Here is a 26,591-nt window from a genome sequence, read left to right on the forward strand (position 1 = left end):
CCCTTGGGCCATTTAGTCCAACCCCCTTCTGCCTTTGTTCACCAAAAGCACAAGCAAAGCACCCCTGACAGATGGCCTCCCAGCCTCAATGTTAATAATAATAATAATAATAATAATAATAATAATAATAATAATAATAATGAGAAGAGGAAAACCCTTGGGTCATTTAGCCCAACCCCCTTCTGCCTTTGTGCCGTGGGGGCCGGATAAATGGCTTCGATGGGCTGCATGTGGCTCCCAGGCCTTAGTTTGGGGACCCCTGGTCTACAGTATCGAAGGCCACTGAGAGGTCCAGGAGAATCAACAGGGACACACTCCCCCCTCAAGTTCTCTGCATAGATCATCCACTGACCAAGGCTTTTTCAGTTCCATGACCCGATCTGAATCCAGACTGCAATGGATCCAGATAATCAGTTTCTTCCAAGAACATCTGGAGTTGTGAGGCCACCACACGTCCCAAGACGTTGCCCCAAAAGGGGAGATTGGAAACTGGCCGAAAGTTGATCAATTGAGTGGGGTCAAATGATGGTTTTTGCAACACTATTTTTATGACAGCCTCCTTTAGGCCTGCTGGAATCTTGCCTTCTTGTAAGCAAACCATCTGCTAAACCCTCTCTGGCTTCCTTTATCAGCCAAGATGGGCATGGGTTCAGGATGCATGTGGTCGCCCTTGCTTCTCCAAGGATCTTGTCCACATTCTCAGATTGAACTAAATGAAATGAATCAAATAAAACCGGACAAGCAGGTGCTCACGTTACATCCTCAGAGATTGCCGTTAACATGGTGTCCACGTTGGAACGGATCAGAGCGACTTTGTCTGCAAAGAGTCGAGCAAATGTTTCTGAGTGGTCAGGGATCCCATCATGAGGGACGGGATTTAACAGCCCTCTGACCACTTGAAACAGCGACACTGGACGATTCCTCACGGGTGTTGTAGATCAGCCATCATGGCCTGTATTCCATCAAAAGATGGAGTTGGACACAGATGATGCTGCGGATTTTGCAGACCTTTCTGCCCCGGACCGAGGCTCCATGGCCTTGCAGCTGCCTGATATAGTTGTTTCAGAAGAACCTCTAATTGGCAAACATTCCGAAGTCTCCTCATCGTTACCCACACCAGATGGTTTTGACCTGGGTGAAGATGAGACTTTTAATCGGAAGGAATTTGTTACAAAAGATAGAAGCAGGAAAGAGGGAGTGAAACGGAGTCGAAGATTAGCTCTCAAGTCGGATGGCTAACTTTCCCATGGGAAGTTTTTGTGGGTCCTGTACTCCTTAATTTTACAAACTTGGGTTTCATATATAAAGCCCTAAACGGTTTGGGACCCACCTACCTTCGTGACCGTATCTCCTACCATAAACCTGCCCGATCTCTTCGATCGTCAGGGGAGGCCCTCCTGTCGCCACTGCCTTTATCCCAGACCCGCCTTGTAGGAACAAGGGAGAGGGCCTTTTCCGCTGTGGCCCCCCGTTTGTGGAACTCATTGCCCATTGAAATCAGGCAAGCCTCCACTCTTTTAGACTTTAGGAAAGATCTAAAAACATGGCTCTTCCGATGTGCTTTCGGAGAGTAACTGTTACACACTTTTTTGTTACTCCCCCCATCATCTATCCTCCAGACTGTTTGCTATTTTATGTCTCTGCTCCCCGTGGTTTTATTCTTATCTTTTTCTCACCCCAGGTTTTAACTGAGTGTTCATGCGGCCCGCCCTGTTATATTGCTTTTTTGATTTTGTGTTGTACTGTACATGATTATTTTTGTATTGTTGTAATTGTATTATGATATGTTTTTATATTTTGCTATATTGTATTGTTCTGGGCATGGCCCCATGTAAGCCGCCCCGAGTCCCCGTTGGGGAGATGGTGGCGGGATATAAATAAAGTTTTATTATATTATTATTATTATTTCCTTAAAAGTGCCCCTCACTGTATTCTCGTTGCGGTGTCAAACTCTGCCTTTCCTCGGAAGAGGTTCCAGTTTCCAGCTCCTTGCCTTGTCTCCTGACTCCGTGCCAAGTTCCCAGTTCCAGGCGAGCCGTGCTGTGACTCTCAAGTAGACCTTGTTTTTGCACCAAGTTTCCTTGTTCCTGAATCGAGATTGACTCTGCCTTGTTTACCTTGCTTTCTTGCTCCTGCTACGAGACCATTCGAGTGGATTTAAAGTTTGCAGATTTACAGTTCCTGCTAATGTTTCATGGGCAAACTTTGATTTCTTGGAGGAAGCTATCGAGTTTTCACTTGTGAATTACAATTTAGACATTGCTGAACTCTTTCTGAACTGCAATTGACTATATATTAAGGACTATTTCTTACTCTGACCTTCCACCTTAAATGCGAATAGATATATATATATAAACAGCTTGTGTGTTATATTGGCTCCGGTCTGATTTTCAAGTGCTTGCGCTGCCTTGGGGTGCAACAACGGGCACACTGTTGGCCGCAATGAAAGGTTACTTTGCGGCTTCCATTGCCATGGAATACGCACCCATGTTTGATCTGACTCGTTACGGGTTTTTCACCACATGCGCTCTAGTCTCCGTTTCACAGGCTTCATCATTGCCAACTCCTTGTTGAACCAGGAAATTGATTTAGCTCCGCGATGTGAAATGGGATGTCCTGGAGCAATCATGTCTATTGCCATAGTAATCTCCTTATTCCAAAGAGTGACCGGAATATTGACAGGATCACCTACCGAGGTGGTGGGAAATTCCCCAAGAGCCATCAAAAACCCTTCCAGATCCATAAGCCTCTTGGGGCGGACTATTCTAATTGGTCCGTCACCCCTGCAGAGGTTGGGGTGTGTGGTAAGTCTAAACTTGACCAGATTATGGTCAGTCCATGGCAACAGAGCAATGGTCAGCTCTTCTACACAGTCACTTTCTTCCCATTCCTGATAGAAAACCAAGTCCAATTTAAGTTCAGCTCTGTGGGTAGGGCCAAATACCACTTGGGACAGCCCCATGGTTGCCATGGTGGCCATGAAGTCCTGAGCCACTCCCGACAGGGTGGTCTTTGCATGAATACTGAAGTCCCCAGCACTATAAGCCACTGGGACTCCAACGTCAAGCCTGAGAAAACCCTGGCTAGCTCAGGTAGGGAGACTGTAGTCTCCATTAGAAACTCAATTCCTTCTAGATTGGGGGAAAAAATCAAATATTGGACAAATCTACAGCTCAATGGACCACTTCTGATATTTCTCCATCCCTCAACTAGAAATAACAGTCTGTATCCCACTTGAATAATTGACATCATAAAGACTGCATAAATGAAGTCTTTTAATGATCTGAATTATCCACAGGAGTAAATTCCAAATGAAATTGAATTTAATGTAGATTAATAATGAAGCAGCTTCTTCTTTCAGGCTGCAGAGATGTTACGAACAACTAACATGTATATTTAGAAAAGAGGCGGAGGGGAAGGAGGGAAGGGAAGACAAGTTTGCTTATAGTTGCTGAGGTCAAAAACTCACTACTGCACAGGTAAGTACAAATGTAACTGGCAGTCTGTGTTTAGGAAGTGAAAGGGCCACTTGGGAGTCTTTGGTGTTAGAGAGGATACCACAAATTCCACATTGTTTCAGTATTTGTTATTTTTAAAGTGCATATGCCAAAATTAGACAAATTGCTTCAAAAGCACCCCCTGTAGTTGAACTACACAGTACATCTCTCTAGCTGTGGATATGAGGCACAACTTTTCAGCTTTCCTAGACATCCTGGAGCCAGATGTCCAAGTTGCAAATAGTACAAGTTTCAAAGCAAAAACAGTACATCTTGCTCTGCCGCACAAAATAATATCAGTGGAGTTATACAGCCCTGTATAATTTGGCATTTGCAATTACAATTCAGTATTTTTGATTGCCTAAGGTGAATAAATCTCCTCTAGGCAACAACTGCATCTTTACTTCATACTGCTGACACCATAAATGGAGCCAATAAATTGCCCTAGCATAGCTAGATTGGTAAAGCCATTCTCACTGTAGCCCAACTGCCAATCTGTGCTTGAAAGACCCCATGAATAACCTTAAAGGAGGAAGATGGACTAAACAGCAGCAGAAAAAGAATGGACACAGGGAAACAAAGGAGCAGGTGGCAAATCGTCCCTGAGTTTTATATAAAGCTGTGCAAATATACACTTTATTCAGAGACCTTGGTCTTTGGTATTCATAAGAACTATGTGTTAATCAGCTTCCAAACATACATTCACAGGTGGCTAACTCTTTGGGTTATTTATTTGAATAAGATGGGGTCCACATGAGGAATCAAATGGTATAAACTACTCATGATCAGATCAGAACCAGGTCACAGGAGGGAACATCCCAAGTTACTAGCCTGAGCATCTTTTCCAAATAAATATTTGGTTTCCCTCACTCCCTCAGGAGTTCTTTATTAACAGATTCCTGCAGACATGAGTTGGACTAAATGGCTCATACAGATCAACTTTTTAATTCCTAGTTGGATACACTCAAAATACACTGACGATTGTAGATGCTTTAGAAGCTTTTAGCTCCAAAGATCTACGGTGAAATTCTCGGAACATTTACTCAGAAGTAAGTCCCGGTGGAGAAGTGTGTTAGAGCACTGAGCTGCTGAACTTGCAGACCGAAAGGCATGAGACCGGGAGTGGCATGAGCAGCCGCTGTTAGCTCCAGCTTCTGCCAACCTAGCAGTTCGAAAACATGCCAATGTGAGTAGATCAATAGGTACCACTCCGGCGGGAAGGTAACGGCGCTCCATGCAGTCACGCCGGCCACATGACCTTGGAGGTGTTTACGGACAACGCCGGCTCTTCGGCTTAGAAATGGAGATGAGCACCAACCCCCAGAGTCAGACATGACTGGACTTAACGTCAGGGGAAACCTTTAACTTTACTAAGTGCCAGTTCAATGAGACCTAACCTAATGAGTGCATAGGACTGTAGCCTTAGATGTGTTAAACTTTGAATCAATCCCAAACTTGAGGAAACTTCTGTTCTGACAACTCAGTTTTTCATGCTTCATTTAAAAGTTAGTTTACTGCCTATCACCAGTACGATGCTATGATTTAGGAGCAGCAGTATTTGAATGTACTTCATGTAATGTAAGGCATGAATGGCCAAGCAGAAAAACAAGTATTACAGGCAGAACAAGTTTCTGACTTTCGCAGATAGGTATAGAAGGCCTGTGTGCCTGGCTAGTATGCTAGTGCCTGTTCTACAGCTGAAACAGGAGAAAAACCACCTGTGGCTCGGAAAATTGCCAACTTGTAATCATTGTATTGAGAAGACATTTGACTAGGTTATGTTTAGGTGCAAGATGACTTGACTGTCATTTCCAAGAAAATTCATCTACAACTCAGAAATGTAAGCTTCTCTCTGCACACAGAGTACTTTTAAAATGTAAGTTTATTTCTAAGTGCAGGATTCCAACTTAAGATAGAACAGGTGTCAAGGATGAATACAGTATTTCCATGTATATTCCTGGGAGATATTCCTGTCCTGTACAGTTTTAAAACTGTACACATTAAAACCTCAGTGTAACTCAGCAGTTCCCCTGAAATGTATGTCAATTCAATTTGAACTTTTCTTTATTTTAAGGCTTTTAATAAAAACGCTTCAATTAAAAATAGCTTCAAATCTCATCCGTAAATGGATTGCACTCCAAAATATCCTTAATATCCATTATTAATATTAAAACAGTGAGTCTGATCCAGAGTAATAAACACTTCAAACCTCACTGAAACCAATAGCACAAGATTATAATTACTAAAGCCTATAAAAACAGCTATGGTGAATCTACGATTATTTGGATTAAGTTAATATTGCTTAAACTTTAAAGCAACTAAAAAGGTACACTGAGTAACGGATCAGTTTGTTTTAATGTATTGGTTCTCCTGAGTCAATCTGTTGTTGCTGTGTGTCTCCAAGTTGTTTGATATAGCAATTCTAAAGTGAAGTTATCATGGTGTTTTCTTGACAAGATTTGTTCAAAGTTGGTTTGCTTTTTCCTTCCCTCCTAGGTTTGAAAGTGTGACTTGTCCAGGTCACCCAATGGGTTTGAATGGCTCAGTAAAAAGTTCAAAAACTGCAAAAAAAAAAGTGCTAATTCACTAGAAAACCAATTCCTAATTGTGGGTCTACAGATTGGCCTACAGGATCCTGTTAATGATGGCTGAGGCATCTGGAACCTAAACCATAACAAAATTAATTTACAACGGTTTTAGTACCCTCTATCGAAAATGCTTGGGATAAAAAGTGTTTTGGATTTTGGATAAGGGATACTCAATCTATATATATAAAATGATAAAGTTGTTTGCGCAGTGACTATAACAACAAAACTAAACATCCCAGAAATACGAAATTTGGCAACACAATGCAAAAGGCTTGCCTCCAGGTTACAACAACACAACCACACCACAAAACCACAATCCAGACCCACAAAACTCACAACAACGCATCATGCGATAACAACACAACTAAACGCCCCAGAAATACAAAACTTGGCAACACAATGCAAAAGCCTTGCCTCCCAGTTGTAACAACACAACCACACCACAAAACCACACAGGACCCACAAAACTCACAACAACGCATCATGACTATAACAACACAACTAAACGCCCCAGAAATACGAAACTTGACAACACAACGCAAAAGCCTTCCCTCCAGGTTGTAACAACACAACCACACCACAAAACCACAATCCGGACCCATAAAACTCACAACAATGCATCGTGACTATAACAACACAACTAAACGCCCCAGAAATACGAAACTTGGCACACAACTAAATGCCCCAGAAATATAAAACTTGACAACACAATGCAAAAACCTTGCCTCCCGGTTGTAACAACACAACCACACCACAAAACCACAATCCGGACCCACAAAACTCACAACAACGCATTGTGACTATAACAAATACAAAATTTGACAACACAACTCATCCACCTCCCCAATCCCTACATTCACACTTGGCCTCCAAAAAAACTATTACAATAATAACAATGACAACAACAACAACAATAAGAATCAACACCATCACAGGCAAGAAACAGCCAGGCACTGAGGCTGAGAGGCCAGTCAGTGCTACACTGGGCCTCCAAAAAACAATACAGTAGCATCTAACTTATCCAACCTTCATAATCACTACAACAACAATAATAATAAACACTTTCACAGGCAAAACAAAAAAAAGACTATTGTACCACAATAAAAATATAAACCGCACTCAGCAGAATCAGACATTACAACTAACAACAAACCAAAGACAACAGGGATCTCAAGCAATTATCAATCAACACAAAAATTGAAGAAGGTAACAGACTTCAAATACTACTACTAATGTGAGCATAAAGAAGGGTGGAGCTCACAGCATAAATACAACCTAATGCAGACTGACCAACACCACCAGACTAAGACACAGCAACGCGTGGCCGGGCACAGCTAGTCTATATATATAAAATGATAAAGTTGTTTGCGCAGTGACTATAACAACAAAACTAAACATCCCAGAAATACGAAATTTGGCAACACAATACAAAAGGCTTGCCTCCAGGTTACAACAACACAACCACACCACAAAACCACAATCCAGACCCACAAAACTCACAACAACGCATCATGCGATAACAACACAACTAAACGCCCCAGAAATACAAAATTTGGCAACACAATGCAAAAGCCTTGCCTCCCAGTTGTAACGACACAACCACACCACAAAACCACACAGGACCCACAAAACTCACAACAACGCATCGTGACTATAACAACACAACTAAATGCCCCGTAAATACGAAACTTGGCAACACAAGGCAAAAGCCTTCCCTCCAGGTTGTAACAACACAACCACACCACAAAACCACAATCCGGACCCATAAAACTCACAACAACGCATCGTGACTATATCAACACAACTAAACGCCCCAGAAATACAAAACTTGGCACACAACTAAACGCCCCAGAAATATAAAACTTGACAACACAACGCAAAAGCCTTGCCTCCCGGTTGTAACAACACAACCACACCACAAAACCACAATCTGGACCCACAAAACTCACAACAATGCATTGTGACTATAACAACACAACTAAACGCCCCAGAAATACGAAACTTGGCACACAACTAAACACCCCAGAAATACAAAACTTGACAACACAACACAAAAGCCTTTTCTCCCGGTTGTAACAACACAACTACACCACAAAACCACAATCCGGACCCACAAAACTCACAACAACGCATTGTGACTATAACACAACAAAACACCCCAGAAATACAAAATTTGACAACACAACGCAAAAGCCTTGCCTCCCAATTGTAAGAACACAACCACACCACAAAACCACAATCCGGACCCACAAAACTCACAACAACGCATCATGACTATAACAACACAACTAAACGCCCCAGAAATACGAAACTTGGCAACACAACACAAAAGCATTCCCTCCCGATTGTAACAACACAACCACAACACAAAACCACAATCCGGACCCACAAAACTCACAACAATGCATCGTGACTATAACAACACAACTAAACGCCCCAGAAATACAAAACTTGGCACACAACTAAACGACCCAGAAATACAAAACTTCGCAACACAACACAAAAGCCTTGCCTCTCAGTTGTAACAACACAACCACACCACAAAACCACAATCCAGACCCACAAAACTCACAACAACGCATTGTGACTATAACAAATACAACATTTGACAACACAACTCATCCACCTCCCCAATCCCTACATTCACACTTGGCCTCCAAAAAAACAATTACAATAATAACAATGACAACAACAACAACAACAATAAGAATCAACACCATCACAGGCAAGAAACAGCCAGTCACTGAGGCTGAGAGGCCAGTCAGTGCTACACTGAGCCTCCAAAAAACAATACAGTAGCATCTAACTTATCCAACCTTCATGACCACTACAACAACAATAATAATAAACACCTACACAGGCAAAACAAAAAAAGGACTATTGTACCACAATAAAAATATAAACCGCACTCAGCAGAATCAGACATTACAATTAACAACAAACCAAAGACAACAGGGATCTCAAGCAATTATCAATCAACACAAAAATTGAAGAAGGTAACAGACTTCAAATACTACTACTAATGTGAGTATAAAGAAGGGTGGAGGTCACAGCATAAATACAACCTAATGTAGACTGACCAACACCACCAGACTAAGCCACAGCAACGCGTGGCCGGGCACAGCTAGTATGTATATAAGCAAAGGCAATTCACTTTGATGCATAATGTATATTATGGACAAAAGTGTGTGTGTGGGGGGGGGGGGCTGATATGATGAGAATGAGTGATGACTGAAGGAATGTCTGGGAGGATTTGAGTAAGGATGGTGAATGGCCAGGTGGATGTCCCTAGGCAGTAGGTGTAGTTAGAAAAAAGTGAGGGAATCAGTATTTATATGTTATAGTGTCCGTGGTGACAATAGTGAATAAAGAGGGGTGGTGACTGTTGGGGATAGAAATTTAATAATATCTCACACAGGTGCCTTTAGGTGGTGGCCACAGCAACAGGACAGGAGGAGGTTCTTACACTGGTAGCAGAAATGTAGACATGGGAAAGTACAGTCAATATGGTATGTGGAAGATTTACATTTGGTAGCTGTAAAGGTTTAAACAGAAAAGTGGTAAACCCCTACAGCTGCCCTAGAAACTATGTTTAGTATAACAGATAAAGCCTTCAATCTAAAAGCTTTTAGTGTGACATATTTATAAAATCGACAAATGATTCTCCATATCCATGATTCAACAACCCACCGCTTGAAAATATTCTTTTAAAATTCCAAAATGCAAATATAGATTTTACTTAAGTAACACCATTTTACTACACCACTGCATTTAATGGGACTTGGGCATCAATGGATTTTAGCATTGACAGAGGGTCCTGGAATCAAACCCCAGCAGATACCAAGGAATCACTGTATGCAGTTTTGAGGCACACTCGGCTACCTGTTTGTAAAAGTACATAGAACTGGGCACAACACGATTATCTCCTCTGCCCTAAATAGATCTCACATGTTTGAGAAACTGCTACAGTAATTTCTGCATAAATTAAGAGGCTCTCCCCTTTTGGCTTAATTCTGAATCTGTCCATTTACACACTATAAAGGGGCTGATTTAAACTAGGAACATAAATCATAAAGCACAAATCCTCAGCTTAAAATACAAGTCCCATTTTCTATTTATACTTCTTTAATAATAATAAATAACATTGATTTACAAGTTAAATAGTACCTCTGCACTATATTTTTCATGTATTCATTAACTAGGAGTGCTTATCTACTACATCTATTTGAGCAATGTTTCATTAATCATGCTCCTCTCCTTCAGCTCCCAGGCTAATAGTGGAGCTGCTACTAGGGGGCACTGCCATTGCCAGTCCAGAAGCCCACCATAACTATCCTGCTGACCAAAGGAAATGCGCCACTGCCAGTGTCGGAATAGGAGCCTCCGCACAGGGCCTTACCAACTGAAAAGACAGCAGCAGCAAGGGGTGAGATGGAAGGCAATCTGGACAAAGGGAAGCAGGGAAACATGCCTTTTATTTGCTTGCTCGTGAGTAAACTTCATAGTTCTGAGCAACCCAGAAGTGAAGATTCAGCAAAGTGATTGTGGTACAAAGAGAGGTTCATATGAATGAAACCTACCCTAATGACACAGCGGCCTTTTGCCACACTACTCAGAGAAGTGAGTGGTTCCTTCTTTTTGATAAATTTATACTGCATATACTTTCCCTCTATCAAAAAAGGAACCATTGTCTTCTAATAGAGGCAAGAACTTAATCCCAATAGTAGCTGATTTTGTCCTGGGGGAAAGCACCAACTCCCTCTACCCTTTCTGGTATGGTAACTAAGTGCTTAAGAGCCATCGCCACCATCATTTTCATCACCCAAGTTTATACTGTACGTTACACTGAGTCATGAATACAATGACCCAAATTTTGAGGTTGCTTTTTTGTCTAAAATTATTCAACTTAATTCACCTACACTCACATTCATTCTGGTGAAACCATGAGATTATACAAAACCAAACACCAAGTCTGAGATCTCTTTAGAGATGAACTTTTCAAAATAGGTTTGGAGTATATGCTTCAAGGAATTCAGAGGCAACGTAAATTTTTGCATGCATGCATGTGTTTTCCAGTTATGAACCAGAGAGTGACAAGAGTACAATATATTTAGAATCAGCCAAATATTTACAATTGAGAGAGTGCACTGCCAAATGTTAAAAAGCTCCTTATAGGAAGGCTCTGTATAGGATACTGATAGAAACAAGTTTATTTGAACTATATTAGTGAATGTTTATGATTTATAGTAAGCTGCTTTACAATGACCCAAGTTTAGTTAAGGAAACTGTCAACATGATTCTATATATTCTATATATGTGCCTGCCAGAAGTGAACCAGAATGGTTTAGGAATCTGAGCATTGGACTAGGACCCCAGGAGACCGCTGTTTAAATCCACTGTTGGCCACAGGAACTCATCAGGTTAACTTGGGCAAGTTACATTTGCTTAACCTCGGCAGAAAGGAATGGAAAATCCAATCTGAACAAATCTTGACAAGAAAACTGTAATATTATTACTACAGTTGCTAGACTAGCAACTGGAAATGGACCCTAAACCTTGAATTGTAAGGTAAGACAAGGAAGTTTGACAGGTGTTGCTTGTCATATAACGAGGAATCAAGCAACATCTGCTGGAATGCTCTCGTTTACAGAACAACTGAAGGTGTAAGAGCTCTTTTCAGTTTTCACCCTGGCAATCTTATGAGTAACATTAAGGAGAATCTCAATTGGAAAGGAGGGCACCAATAACCTCATACTTTGTGGCCTTGTGCTAGAATAACAATTGTGTATTCAAGGCACTTATTTATAGATGTAGGAAGTGTTGCTGATTTTAAGATCCATAGGCAAATGAAGAAAGAGGTCTTCCTTCACATCCTTATTGGTTATTGTATTTTATTGTTAAAAGGGTTATGTGATTATTCTGTATTATAGTAAGTGCACTGAGCTTTTAACAAAACAGGGTAAGAATAAAAACTTTTTAAGTAATATAATACAACCATCAATAAGCATGTGAAGGCCTCTTTCTTCTTTTGCCTAATACATGCTTTCCAACACCTGACTGTGATCTCAATGTTCAGAAGTCTACTGTCCTTAGTTATGAAAAATAGCTTTAAGGAGTGAATTCATTGTAAACGCTTTGAAAGTAATTTCTTTATTCGTAACCATTTTCTGAATTTAAAAAAGGATGTTGCTATTAAATTAAGTTTTAACTGTCACTATACTTATCTCAATGTTCTTTTTAATGCTAGATTCATTCCTTTAAAAGACAAATTAATTACTGCACAGCAGTTGGTTACATCTGGCTCTTCTGCAATTATTAATCTTGTTTTGACACTAATAAGTCAGGTCATAACCAAAGAAGTAGAAAAAATAGCACATACAACATTCAGGACAACTATTTTCTGGGAAAATTCCTTTAGGGCGTAAGTGTCAGGCTGCTGCTGAAAAAAGAGTCTTCTGACAATAAAGCCTCTGAGGAAGCAGGGTTTAGTCCTTGAAACCCTATGATGTATCATCGTTTTGAAGTAATTTAGTTATATAACCTTAAGCATATTGGTGATTCCCACCACTACCCTTTTATTACGGGAAAGTGCCATTATGTATACCTACCATTATATAAAATCAGAAGTACTGAACAATTATTGCAGGCCTGCAACTGCAATGTGAACACTCACAGAAATCATTGAGATATAGTTTCAAGTGTGACTTGAAACTCAAATCTGATAAGTCACAAGATCTCCATCTCCCAAAGAGACCTTGAAAACGTTTGTAAAATTAAACTATCCAGAACCAGATCTTCTCTTGTATTAAATAACTGACATATTACATTCATTTAACAATCTACAGGAACTAGTTTTTGAATCATTGGTAAACACAGAATTCTTAAAGAACAATAGATACAAACATCACAAAACAAATTTCAAGGAAAAACAATAGTATAGTTAGTACAATTTGGTGATATTTTAGCATTAAAAACAGCTACCATTTTAGAATATAAAAAATAGAAATCCTTCCCTGCCCAAACAAATATTCTATATTAGGAATCTAGACATTTTAGGGAGGGGGGCATTTTTGACATAACTTCATAGAAATAGGCATAGCTTCATGTCTGTAAGTCTTAAGAAAACAACATTTTCATATAACACTTGAATAGCTGATGAATAAATAGGCTGAACTTCCTTTATACAAAGGAGTATACTGCATAGGAATTTAAGGGTTGTAAGTTCTCCAATCTAAATGTATCTGCTTAACAAATATTTACAGAATCACTACAAATATCACAGACCTAAAAAAACACATCAAATAACCTTTTGGTGAGCCCCATAAGTGCAGGTATTCAGACACACCCTGAGAAACCACCCCGTGGATCGATCTATAGCAATGTTCAATGAGGCACTAGAAGAGTAAACTCTGTTTCTTGGCTGTTACATGAAAACACATGATGTATTAATGAAGTAGAGACAATGAACACATTCTGTGTTAAACAGAACACAGTTGCTAATTATGAATTCTGCCATCATCAAGACAAAAATCCAGACATATCCATCTATACCTTTGATCACACTTATCAAGGTAATAATACACCTCAAATAACGAAGTACTGTTTTATTTGAAATGTTACAATACTGTGTTAGACACTAGGCTGACTTATTACACAACCTGTTAACTCTAAAGCAAACTTCTACATTTTTCTTCTTCTTCCAGAAAGCAAAACTTCAACAATTCTAATAAGTTGGGAGCATCATATGAACACTGACAATCTTGTCATCTTACTATCTTGTCACCTTCAGCAACAATTGTGATGTGGCAAATACAATAAATAAAAGGCTATGCCTCCTAAGTCTGAATCCCACCTAGATTTGTGGACTAAATCCAACTCTTGGTTCCAAGCAGAACGGATTCACTGGAACAACATGATTTTAATAGTTCTTATATTCAAGTTTCCTCTTCCTGAACTTTAAATAATTTAGTCTGAAGAATTTCAAATCATGTTTACATTCACATGCTTTATCTGGAGTTATATAAAAGACACATTTCCATAACCACAGGGGACCTACTAGAAGACATGAGAAGTTGACAATTGTGCTTTAGAGTGTCCATTATTTAATCAGAATTTTATAATATGACAATCTAGAACATTCCTGTGTAGTAGTAAAACAGTTGTATTCAAAAAGTATAAGCCACTTTGCTTTGGTACTCTAGAAACGTATCAGTTAAAAAGATCAGCCCCATATTTATAAACAATATACACTTTCTGCTATTTAGTACATTACCTTGGAACAAATGATTCGACAAGCAAATCCTGTATAACATTTTGAACTTCAATTTATTTAGGAATATATTTTCATGAACTATTAGGGCTTCAGATTTAGAAACTCTAAGTAAGGCTTAAAATGAACAAAATATATTCTTAATACAGCACTATTATTCTTAGTGCAATTTCACAAGAGTTAAAGAAGTATCTTTTAGTGATCATCACACACTATTTTTACAGAGCATCCAGTATCATTTCCCCCCAAAGGTTACAGTGGGATGCTACCAAATAAACCAAGCCAATTAAAAAAAGGAAACAAACATTGTCCAAGAGATTTTGGGAATTACTTTCACTCTTGATTTCCTACGGTGATGCAATGATTGGAAAAAAATGTACAGGCCTAAGTATTCTTAATACATATGGAAATATCCTAGCACTTCAGAAGTGTGTAGTGATATTAACTCAAACTGGGCCTCTTCCTGGACAACACAATATTGCAAAAGCAAAGCAAAGCAAATAGGCTTTCATTTTTCTTTGCTGTTGGGTGTCTGAAAGGCCACGTTTAAAGAAAGAAAAAGAAAGAGGTTACTATTATTGGACTAATCGTCTCGCCACCTCCCTTCCTCCTTCAATACTGACATGTTTCAGCAAAGAAAGTTTTTTTAATGGAGGCCACTTGCAATGACAACAATGCTGAGGAGACACCAAGGAGACGCTGGGTGCTCTGCACCACAAAAAGGCTTGTCTACACTGTAGAATGAATACAGTCTGGCAGCGATTTAACTGCCATGCCTCAATGTAGTGGGAGTTGTAGTTTTGTAGGGTCCTTAGCCCTCGCTGCCAAAGAGTGCTGGTGCCTAACTACAAAAGGCAAGATTCCAGAGCCTTGACAGTCAAAGTGGTGCCAAACTAATTAGACATCTAAAGTTGGCCCCCATATTAATTGAGCTCCATTATTAATCAATGCAATAAGATTGACAAGACACACACACACACATATATATATATAGTTTTAAAATGCTATTTATGGTTTTTTAATTGCTTATTATAATTTATCTTCTCAAGTGTGGTTGGTGGGAACAGAAGACGCCTTCTCTGTAGTAGCACCCTGGCTCTGGAATACCCCCGGAAGGAAATTTGATTAGCCCCTACCCTCCAATCCTTTTGATCCATTTTAAAAACATGGATATTTAAACAGGTTTTTGAGGTTGACACTTTAGAACTTTAGTTATGAATTGATGGTAGCTAGTTTCCTTGGATGTTCTGTGTTTTAAAATTATGCCATTTTCATTTTATGTGATATGTGTTGATTGTGGTTGTTATAATTTTTAATTAATAATTTCTATAATGTTTATATGATACTGTTTTATATTCATGTACCATTTTATATTGTATGCTGCACCTCGTGGCGCTTTTGTAAGCCGCCCCAAGTCCCTTTGGGGAAATGGTGGTGGGATACAAATAACGTTTATTACTATTATTATTATATTTGTGTCTTTGATTGTTGATTATTTTGTTTTGTATTTTATTGCATTTTAATATGTTGGGAGCCGCTTTGGGTCCCATCACGGGAGGAACGCTGGATATAAATAAAGATTTATTATTATCAATCCCCTCAGCTCCAGGGAGGATGCGAAGCCATAGCGACTAGGCAAGAGGGAAGAGGAAGGCCTGTTGTTTAATACATGTAGACCAGGCATGGGCCAACTTGGGCCCTCCAGGTGTTTTGGACTTCAACTACTGGCTGTTAGGAATTGTGGGAGTTCAAGTCCAAAACACCTGGAGGGCCCAAGTTGGCCCATGCCTGATCTATAACATGCATTTTCAAATGGCGTTATGTGGCAGTCAGTGCTGAGACTGTGGGCCATGTAACCCAGAATATCAAGACAGAAAATCCCACACTATCTGCTTTCAACTGGGTTATCTGGGTCCACACTGCCTTATAAAGAAGACCTCAATGGCGCTGTGGGTTAAACCCTTGTGCTGGCACGACTGATGACTTGAAGATTGGGTTGCTGACCTGAAGGTTGCCAGTTCGAAACCAACGCAGGGACAGCGCGGATGAGCTCCCTCTGTTAGCTCCAGCTCAATGCGGAAACATGAGAGAACCCTCCCACAAGGATGGCAAAAACATCAAAACATCCGGGCGTCCCCTGGTTAACGTCCTTGCAGACGGCCAATTCTCTCACACTTGCAGTTTCTCATAAAAAAAAACTGCCGTATTTCCCAGCAGGAAATATGGGGTTTTATTCAGCTGTGTGGAAGAGACAAGGTTACCTAATGGAGGAGGAGGGGTGACGACACCGAACGCGCGTCAAGTTCCCGTGAGGACACACCCTGTGCTTTCCCTCAGACAAGGGGCCTCCGCTGTTGCTGCTCTCGAAGGAAGGGAGGGAGTGAGGGCGAGAGAGGCGCTCCCTTTTCTTCCGAGGCCAGACTAGGCCTCGCCTCGGCCAACAGAGCCCTCAGAGCGAACGCCACCCACAAGGCCCGAAGCCAGGACGGTTACCTTCGCTGGCGGCGAGGAGACGTCCAAAGGCGCCCTCTCCCTCCCCTTCCTCCTCCTCGTCGTCGTCGTCCTTTGCTGCTGCGTCGTCGCCGTCTGTGGGCCCTCTCGCGACGCCTGGGCCGCCCTCCTCTGCCGGGCTGCTGGTGTCTGTCTCTCGGCCTGCCTGCCCGCCTGGCCCCGCCTTCCCTCCCTTCCTTCCCCGCCCCGCGCGCCTCCGCTCTTCCCTTCCCACTTCCCAGCCCGCCGGCGGATACCAGCCGATGAGGCAGCGGGCGACGAGCGGCGGCCAGGCAAGAGAGAGCCCGCCTGCTCTCTCCGCGCCCTCGCTGCTGCCCTCTGCGGCCGGGAGGGACAACTACAGCCAAGGTTTCCCGCACGGAGCTGGATTCCATGGTCCTTCTAGACCAGGTTTGGACCAACTTGGGCCCTCCAGGAGTTTTGGACTTCAACTCTCACACTTCCTCACAGCCGGTAAACGAAATAACATTGATTAGCATTTCATGGTCTTGCAGGTTTCAAGGCTGGCTGCTTTCCTGCCTGGGGGAATCCTTTGTTGGAAGGTGTTATTTATTTATCGTGTCAGAATCCAAATTGTAATGTCTTTGAAAACACAAAGGTGTTTTGGGCCTCAACTCCCATAATTTCTAACACCTGTAAACAAAATAACCTTGATTATAACCTTGATTGTAAAATGACAAGGAGCCCCGGTGGCGAAGTGCGTTAAAGCACTGAGCTGGAGACCGAAAGGTCCCAGGTTCAAACCCCGGGAGCGGCGTGAGCGCCAACCTAGCAGTTCGAAAACATGCCAATGTGAGTAGATCAATAGGTACCGCTCTGGCGGGAAGGTAACGGCGCTCCGTGCAGTCATGCCGGCCACATGACCTTGGAGGTGTCTACGGACAACGCCGGCTCTTCGGCTTAGAAATGGAGATGAGCACCAACCCCCAGAGTCAGACATGACTGGACTTAACGTCAGGGGAAACCTTTACCTTTATCATTTAAAGGCCTTGCAGGTTTCAAGGCCTGGCTGCTTTCCTGCCTGGGGGAATCCTTTATTGGGTAAAAAGGTAAAGGTTTTCCTCAGATATTAAGTCGAGTCGTGTCCAACTCTGGGGGTTGGTGCTCATCTTCTTTTCTAAGCCAAAGAGCCGCCATTGTCCGTAGACACCTCCAAGGTCATGTGGCCAGCATGACTGCATGGAGCGCCGTTACCTTCCCGCCGGAGCGGTACCTATGGATCTATTCACATTTGCATGTTTTGGAACTGCTAGGTTGGCAGAAGCAGGGCTAACAGTGGGCGCTCACTCTGCTCCTTGGATTCGAACCTGCGACCTTTCGGTCAACAAGTTCAGCAGCTCAGAGCTTTAGCACGCTGTGCCACCGGGGGCTCCTCCTTTATTGGGAGTTGTTACTTATTTATCATATCATGTCAGAAGCCAACTGAGGGTACAAGTTGTATTGTTTTTGAAAACACAAAGTTTAAAAAAAAAACTTGCCGTGATACTAAATTTCCTTTGACCAGTAGCTGGCCACTTGGAGTGCCTCTGGTGTCACTGTGAGAAGGTCCTCCACTGTGCATGTGGCAGGGCTCAGGCTGTAGTGTAGTAGGTGGTCTGTGGTTTGCTCTTCTTCACACTTGCATGTTGCAGACTCCACTTTGAGGCCCCATTTCTTAAGGTTGGCTCTGAATCTCGTGGTGTCAGAGCACAGTCTGTTCAGCGCCTTCCAAGTCGCCCAGTCTTCTGTGTGCCCAGGAGGAAGTCTCTCATTTGCTATCAGCCATGGGTTGAGTTTACAGGTTTTAGCCTGCCACTTTTGGACTCTCGCTTGCTGAAGTATTTCAGCGAGTATCTTTATAGATCTTAGAAAGCTATTTCTTGATTTAGGGCATTAGCGTGCTGGTTGACATCTGAACAGGGGTTGGGCCGGAGGTCCCACTGCCTTGGTCCTTTCATTATTGGCTTTAGTTTAGACCAGTGGTTCCCAACTCTTTTTGGCCAAAGACCACTTTGACCAGGGACAACTCTCCAACGTTAGTACCAAAAGGGTTACAAATCAGTTTTTGGCCAACTTTAGATTCAGTTTGGTTATTTGGGGTGCTGATTCAGAAAATTGCATTGGATAGACCACATCAGCTGTAGTTTCTGATAGAAAACACATGCCATTCAGTTGTCACCATCTGCTCACCCACAGAAAACCATATTTAATAATATAGAGCTGATGTGGTCCATCCAGTGTAATTTTCTGAATCAGCATCCCAAATAACCCCAAGAACAGGCCTAAAAACGAAGACATCAAGACACCCCTGATTCCAGGCACCACATGGAACAGCTCTGCTCAGGTGGAGGGAGGAGAAGAAGAAAGTGCCTTTTATGGGTAGTCAGACTCGCCCCTCCTGACATCCCCTTTGCCGGGTTTCGTGAGACCAATCACTCTCATTGTAACGGAGAGGCCACAGACCATATTTTATTTCTTGGATACCACTGGTGGTCCACAGACCAGAGGTTAGGAACCACTGTTCTAGACCATGGCTGTTAGGAATTGTGGGAGTTGAAGTCTAAAACACTTGGAGGGCCAAAGTTTACTGAAGCGTGTTCTTGACCAAGCAAGGGCCAACTTTTGGGCTTCAACTCCCACAGTTCCTAACAGCCTGTCCAAAACACCGGGAGGGCCCAAGTTGGCCCATGCCTGGTCTAGACCCATATATTGCAGTTCAAACTTCATTATAGGCTGCCCCCGAGTTACTAATACTACAACTACTAATAATAATAATCAACTCTATTTTTATTCTGCCCCATCTCCCCAGAGGGATTTGGGGTGGCTTACAAGGCAACAACAATGCAAACCAAGAACAACATAACATGCAAGGGTTGAATGAAAAGTAATGCCTCCACCTTTGTAACTCCTCAACAGATGGCAGTACTGGTATGTGGCAGGTACTGGCTTGTACAGTAGACTCTCCTCTACAGTTTCATTTTGTAGGAAGCCTTAGCATCGAACGGTTGTGTTGTTAAAGTGTGCAGTATGGAACCCTGCGCAGACTGTCGGTCAATGCGACTTAAGCAATATGCAGTCACTGAATTCTTGACAGCAGAAGGTGTCACCCTAAAGAAGATTCATCAGAGAATGCAAGCTGTTTATGGTGATTGTGTTGATGTATGTACTGTGCGTTGTTGGGCGAGTAAGTTTAAAGATGTTGAGGTGGGAACATCTGACTTGTGTGACAAACAAAGAGTTGGACGTCCTGTGACAGCAACCACTGAGTTTCACAAACAAAAGGTTGACAAATTGATTCAAGATGATTGTCGTATCACTCAGAGAGAAATTTCAAGCATAATTGGCATTTCACAAGAACTTTTGGGTCACATTATTGCTTTGCTTGGCTATCGGAAGATCTGTGCATGATGGGTACTGTGAGACGCTGGTTGTGTCGACTTCTTCCATGACGGCTTCAAAAAACTTGTTAATCGTTGGCAAAAATGTATTCAATTGTCTGGTGATTATGTAGAAAAATGAATAGTGATAGTTAAAGAGCACATTCTAAGGATTATTTCTGCGTTTGATTTATTAAAATATTCCCATCCAAACCCAAGTAACAAAGGTGGATGCATTACTTTTCATTCATCCCTCGTATACAGCAAGTAATCTAAATCAGTACAAGTGAGCACCAAAAGGAGTAAGGATAAAACATAACACATGAAATTTGTCATAAAACACATCAAAACAAAATAATATAAACAATAACAATAGGTCATAAAATTAAAAGCCGTAGTATATCAGCCAGTTGGGCATCCCGGCCATGAATCAAATTAAAATATCAGACTAAAATATCAACATCACTTACAATGCTATGGAAACAAGGGAATTTAGTTTTGCAAAGATTTTGAGCCTTCTCTGTCAGAGAGTGTTAGTGTCTCACCAAGCTACAACCTCCATTAGCATTAAGTCACGGCAGTTGAAGTGGTATCAAACTGCGTTCATTCTACAGTTCAGATGCACCCTTTGAGGGATCCAAAAATTACACCAGATGACACAATGGGTACACTCTACACTGTAGAATGAGAATGTAGGTTGCAATTATTTACTTAATGATCTGGGGAGAAACACCATTGAATTCAATTGTTCATATTGTTACAAGTAGACAGGTTCCAAGTAGATTGCAGTTTCCACTGAAATAAAACGTTTCCGAAAACTGTTTCATTTTGTTTGGATTATACCCATTGTTTTTACCGACTCCTTTACAAAAAGAAAAGGTAGTTGGATAATTCACTTTCTGTGGCCTCCAAAAAATACTGATAACGACATTTTCACCTCTATTGAGGGCGTTCCTCTGCAGGTGTGTTTCCCTCTCCTGGGACTCAGGCTGTTGTTTTCAATCTTTCTCCACTGTATATGTGAGAGGGAGGCAAACGCTTTCAAAGGCAATGTTGCAAGGGTGTGTATGCATGATTTAAAACTTCATTACGTTGTCATTATGGTAAAACTTTCAAGTTTAAACAAATACTGTATCTGGAGTTGAATGGGAAGTGTGCAGTAAAGTCAAGAAGAAAAGATGATTTATTTATTTTCAAACAGTAACTTTCAAACTTAAAGCTAGGTTTTCTTCTTTCATAATTTTTCAGAAAGTCAAACGAATTGCATTTCATGGAAGACTTTCTTCTAGTTGTACATGTCTCCAAAATCTGAGAGCAACTTTTCTCTTTTGCTTCCATACCTACAGCATGGCCCCAGATACGTTCCTGAACTCACAGTGGAAACCAGAAACCGTGGGTAATTGCAAACCCTACTGAAATTAATATCTTTCAGAGGTTATCGTAGAGTCACCTGGAGGTTGCAGAATCCATAACAACTAGGCTCCAGTATAGGCACAGACAGCATCTCTTAGACGGTTGAAAACAGTCTGCCCAAATATGTAGCTTGTTTTTTTCCAGAGAAAATAATGGAATCAGACCAACAAAAAAAACCTCCCCCAAATGTTTTGATTCATGCCATTGGGAGAATTTTCTTGGCCTAGCCAATGTGACGTATTGGGCTGCAGGGGAATGTCCCGTGTTGTTTTTCAGTAAACTGTAATGCACCCAAACAGAAGTAATATGCTTTTGTTGTCAGCAGGTTATCAGCATTCAGGGAATTCAGCATTTCTTCCATGGAGGAATCACTGGAATTTATTAGAGCCAGGAAATATATCACAATACAAGGAGAATATGTTTTGCTTTACTATTATTCTACCTTGAGTTTTAAAGCTCTAAATACTGTATTTGTATGGAATGCATTTGATTCTGCCATGTAAACACTCCTTTTGTCATGGCAGATTGCAAGTTGGTGTTTCATCCTATTGCAGGAAGGTTAATAAAAGTTACAGAAAGGCACTAACCAAATTTCCAAAATATTTCCAAATATCTTGCTGGTATAGTGGGTCAAGACCCTAACCAAGATAAAGGCTTAAAGTCTTGATGCCACTTTTTGATGAAAACAATCTGATTGGCACCACCTGGCATTACAAGACAGCAGCTGGGTCTCATCCTCACTCATCCTCCAACTGTCCCAATTGGGCACTTTAGTTCTGTCTGGTGACACTTCCAGATCTTCCTAAAATATCCAGTTTCTCCCAATTTCTTCCATTATTTTCATCTTACCATACTTCAGTGGTTGTAATTTGATTTTCCTGGTAAACTCAGGCAAAAGCAAACCGCTATAGCTTCTCCTAGGACCCAGGTCATGTGTACTTCCTCATTAGTAACTGTTTCCGTGTTGACTACACTGATGCTGCTTGGCATACATGCCCTGGCTTTCATTTGTGTAATATTAAAGGGCATGAAGTCATCACTACTAGAGCCTACACAACATGCAATTGGCTCTATAAAGGTTGGTGTTGTGTGCCTTCAAGCTGTCTCTGAATTTGGGTGACCGTATCTTGGGTTTTTCTTATCAAGATCTATTCAGAAGAGGTTTTTAATTTGCTTCCTCTTAGACTAAGAGAGTACAAGCTACTCCAGGTCCACCACTGGTTTTTGAATGGAGATTCAATCTCTAATGTCCCAGAGTCCTATGATCTCATCACATGGGGTTTCAGCCCTGTCCTAGGATGCTGCTGAGACATAGGCAGGACAGACCCCGATGGACCTCATCATATCAAATGTCCCCACAAATGTCCCTGCTGTCCCCTGGCTTAAAGATCTCCATGTGATGAAGTCTCTTATCCAGCACACAAACTACTATACCACACTGGCTGTCTATCACCACTACCATCAAATTAATCTGAAGATTTGGAACATAAGGAGTCCTACTAGACTAGAGTAACTAACTAGAGGGCACATAGATTTTGTATAGCTGGCCCTAAATACAAACACTGCTGTGCCATGCACCATGTACCCAATATATGAGCTGCATTTGAAAGCTGCAGCAAGTAACAGTGCAGATGAAGCTTTCTTACACTGAATCAGACCCATGCCTCAAGCCAGCCTCATACATTGTGTATTTTAGACTAACCACTGTGCTCAAATCAAAATGTTTGGGGTTCAGAGCTAACCCAAGTCATTTTCCAAGGCATGAATCAAGCTCTCCCCTTTCAACCAACACATAACATGCTAGCCTAAAGGTCACAGGACTGACAAGATTCTCATGCTTCCCACAATCTATACCCCCCCCCCCCAACTGTTCTGATTTGGCAAAGACTGGCCACTTCATCACATTTACTAAATTCCACCGAGTCCTACACTTAAGATCCAGTAACCCATTGTGTTCATCACATTAGGTTGGGTTCAAGTGTAGGCTATAGCATTCTTTCCGTATTTTTTTTCTTTTCAAACGTGTCAGGAGAAGGTGGTGGAGAAGTGTATTTTTGGGGGGAATGATCTGGTTGAATGGCCAATTTAGTAATGTGATAGCATTTGTTGCTCTTAGGATTAAAATGAGACGTTTCCCCAATTGGTGCAAAGGGAAATTGTGGGAGGAGCCAAGATACCATTGTTAGGGAAAGTTAAGGAAAGTTTATTATGCCATGTCTCCATGCTGTGCAGTCCTGAGAGTTATAGTTTCCTAAGGTCCATACCCTGTTCTGCGTGCATTTACACAATTGAATGAATGCTTTTGAACCCCACTTTAAATATCATAGCTCCATAATATGTGTTCCTGGGAGTTATAGATTCTCAAGGTCCATGCCCTTCTCTGGGTGCATCTACACTGAAATGAATGCAGCTGGACCTTACTTTAAATACCATAGCTCCATACTATGCAGTCCTGGAAGTTATAGTTTCCCAAGCTCCACACCCTTTTCTGTGGAACAGCCCAGAGAGAGGGAGAGTGCACCACCACTTTCCCTTCCTCCCTCCCTCCCTCTTTTCTTCCTTCCCAGGTGGGTTAGTGAAGAGAGAGGCTAAACTGAAAGTTCAGGGAATTGAGGAGGCGTAACAACTGGCATTTCAAAGAGAGGAGATTTTTTTTCAACAAAAAACAGCAGGGAGAGATGGTGGCCTGGCCAAATCCTTACAATGTGGTGGCAAATGAACTGAAAGAATACTGACAACTGATAGATTTAACAGTGTGATGGAAGTAGGGAAATCATCTGTTTCATTTCAAACCAGAGTATCACTGAGCTCTATGATAAACCTACTCTTCCAAACACTTCCCTGCTTCAATGTGATGAAGTCCAGGGTGCATTTACACTGTATAATGAATGCAGTTTGACACTACTTTAACTGCCATGGCTCAGTGCTATGGAATCATGGGAACTATAGTTTTACAAGGCTTCAGTTTTCTCTGCCAGAGAGTATTGGTGTCCACAGATCCCAGGATTCCATAGCATCGAGCCTAGTCCTGATTAAACCTCTGTAGTCCCGCTTTTTAAGACGCTTTAAATAATGTCCCAATTTCTGTTTCCCCTTCTCACTTTTCTACTTTGTCCTCAGCTCATTTCATTTATTGCAAATTGAGCTCAAGATGCAAAACTACTTTGTACTCAATTATCTTATTTAACTCAGCAAGGGTTAACTCAGCAGTATGTACAGCCAAGGTTTTTTGCTCAAAATAGCAATTCTGTTTGTTCATCATTCATAACTTTATCCCTCTTGCTTGGCCCTGCTCTTTTGATTGCACTTTGATGTGGTTTGTCTATGTGAACTGGTTTTCATCTGTGAAATGTTAGGGGGTATTGCAATCTGCTGCTTTACTTGCAAAACTGGGTCCAGTGGCATTGCCATTTCACAATGCAGTCCTCCCTCCATGTTCACTGGGATTAGGAGTGCAGAGTTCCTGCAAAAGTGGAAAAAAACACATTTAAAAAGACACATTTTTTTACATGAGACAATACTTCCCGAGTAATTTTTACATCTTCCAATGTTCAAATTCTGCTGGACGTTGACCTTAAAATCACTCTGGGGGACCTAGTAATTTCTAGAGAGACTATATTAATCAAATCTACAAATGTGAACATCCAAAAATGTGAAGAGCTCACTGAACACAATTATAGCTCCAGTAGAGTCTTGCTTATCCAACATAAATGGGCCAGCAGAACGTTGGATAAGCGAAAATGTAGGATAATAAGGAGGGATTAAGGAAAAACCTATGAAACGTCAAATTACATTGTGATGTTACAAATTAAGCACCAAAACATCATGTTTTATAACAAGTCTGCCACTTGTTTGGGAGTGTGGCTGCACTTGTGTTGTTGTGGGGCATGTTGGCCCATGCGCATTGCTGCCTACAGAAACAGCTGTGGATATGGGTGGGAGGCAGACTGCGTTGGATAATACAGAACGTTGGATAAGTGAACGCTGTATAAGCAAGACTCTATATAGTTCTAGTAAATGGAATGGTAACATCCTGTGCAATTTTGGGATTTGCAGTTTAGAGAGGAGTGTTACAATTCTTGTTCAGAGAGATCTAGTACTTCACCAGACTACAAATCCCAGGATTGCATATGGTTCACCCATATCAGTGAAAATGAAACCATAATTCAGGAGTTCTCAACCTTTGGGTCCCCAGGGGTTTTGGCCTACAACTCCCAGAAATCCCAGCCAATTTACCAGTTGTTAGGATTTCTGGGAGTTGAAGGCCAAAACATCTGGGGACCCACAGGTTGAGAACCACTGCCATAGTGCAGTAACTGTGCACTTGGAAAAGGCCCATAACTATAGCATCCTGTAACATTCGTAAACTTGGAAAGGTATACCGGTATATAGCATTCCTGCTGATTTCAGTGATATGTCAATTAAATCCAGAATCCATCTGGAAATAGTGGATCGGAATGGTTCTTTCTGTTCTTCCTTTTCTTGCCAAGATGGAATATCACAATATCACCTGGGGGATCATTCATAAGGACACTACCTCTGTCACATGCTGTTTTTAATTAAATTATATTTTAGCCATAATGCAATGTGTACATTACAGTGATTGTGTTAAGCTGAAATGCTTGCTTTCTGAAACTGAATAAATTGTGCACTGTTTAAAGTAAGATTTGAAGCTCAAATTTAAAGCACACTAAAGTATTATTACCAGCATGTGAAACCTGTTCAAAAGAGAAAATTAAATTCTATCTGAGTGATGAAATCTTTCAGCGATTTAATTTATTGCATAGCAACAATCTTCTCATTTTCATTCTTTGTGTGTGAAAAAACTCAAAAACAGGAACGATGAAACCCATGATATTAATGTTTAAAGAGGCTTTAAAACATATCTTTAGAAGTCAAAGAATGGCGCAACATGCTAAAAAAAAAACTGTGATCTTGTATTTCAGTTTAATCAAAA

At 41.3% G+C, this 26,591-nt stretch overlaps 1 protein-coding gene across 2 annotated transcripts in view; it reads right to left on the reverse strand.

The window, feature by feature from the left end:
• The window catches only part of cab39 (calcium binding protein 39), a 70,096-nt gene extending 53,073 nt beyond the window's left edge, over window positions 1-17,023 (reverse strand). Inside the window, exon 1 of one of the 2 annotated variants that reach the window (XM_008106305.3) lies at window positions 16,848-17,023. The gene's annotated coding sequence lies outside the window, so the exon portion shown is untranslated. Of the gene's footprint in view, window positions 1-16,615; window positions 16,753-16,847 lie in introns of those variants that run through there. The other variant, XM_062976543.1, reaches the window with a different exon arrangement.
• Between the last annotated feature and the right edge of the window lie 9,568 nt (window positions 17,024-26,591).

The sequence above is a fragment of the Anolis carolinensis genome, chromosome 3 (assembly GCF_035594765.1).
Source record: "Anolis carolinensis isolate JA03-04 chromosome 3, rAnoCar3.1.pri, whole genome shotgun sequence".
In the NCBI taxonomy this organism is placed as follows: domain Eukaryota; kingdom Metazoa; phylum Chordata; class Lepidosauria; order Squamata; family Dactyloidae; genus Anolis; species Anolis carolinensis.